The sequence below is a fragment of the Ursus maritimus genome, unplaced genomic scaffold (genome assembly GCF_017311325.1).
Source record: "Ursus maritimus isolate PB19 unplaced genomic scaffold, ASM1731132v1 scaffold_24, whole genome shotgun sequence".
In the NCBI taxonomy this organism is placed as follows: Eukaryota; Metazoa; Chordata; class Mammalia; order Carnivora; family Ursidae; genus Ursus; species Ursus maritimus.
Window position 1 is genome coordinate 4,041,451 of NW_024424897.1, and position 911 is coordinate 4,042,361.

The window sequence follows — 911 nt, forward strand, 5'->3', positions numbered from 1 at the left end:
TTGTCCACAGCACAGCCACACTCCGCATCTTGGCCAGCATGCCCAGTCGCACTATTGGTGAGTGGCCCTCTACCCTCGCCTGGGCGGGGTTGCAGGTGGGGATCTGCGTAGCGCAGAGCTGGGCCCTTCACCCCCCACCCTCCCGTCTGCTGCCCAGAGGCCCCGCACAGCCCCGTGCGGCCTCGCTGGGTTCCAAAAACGACTCCAGAGTCACAGGGATAAAAATAGGCTCTTGGGAACCCAGTGGTGCCTGAAGTCTCTTGTAAAGGGACTTCCGTGGGTCCCAGGCGGGGTGAGGGGCAGGGAGGCGAGGCTGGTGCTGCCCGTGACTGCCCCCCACGCCCCGCAGGCCGCAGCCGCGGGGCCATCCTCTCCCAGTACTACAACCGCACCGTGCGGCTTCGGCGCAGGGTCAGCCGGCCTGAGGTCAGGGGCATGGGGCGCTCGGCCCGGCCCAGCCTCCGCCTCTACGACCTGGAGCTGGACCCCGCGGCCCTCGAGGAGGAGGGTGAGTGAGTGGGCCCCGTGGCCTCGGTGGGGGGGAGCTCAGGCCCACCGGGCAGGAGGCAGGGGGCAGGGGCTGAGGGCAGAGAGGCCGAGCAGTGGGGGTCTTCTGGGCTGTGAAGGCTTTGGCCCGTGGCAGGCAGCAGCCCTGAAACGTCGGGTGTGCACACTCCCGTGCTGAACACTGGTGTTGCACACCGGTCTCGGCTTCGGGCTGGGATGGTGGTGAGCGGACCAGGTTCAGCTCTCCCGCAGCTTGTTTTCTACCCAGTGTAACAGACGGGAACTGGCTAAATGGAAGAGCAGATTCAAGCTCAGAGGAGGGCGACTGAGGAAAGGCCTGTGGCAGGACGGGGATCCAGGGAGGCTTCCTGGAGGACGTGACACTAGAGGAGAGGGGCATGTGC

At 66.6% G+C, this 911-nt stretch overlaps 1 protein-coding gene across 7 annotated transcripts in view; it reads left to right on the forward strand.

Annotated features, from left to right (window-relative positions):
* The window catches only part of TMC6 (transmembrane channel like 6), a 55,545-nt gene that overhangs the window by 39,363 nt on the left and 15,271 nt on the right, over positions 1–911 (forward strand). The gene's annotated exons all lie outside the window — the stretch shown is intronic.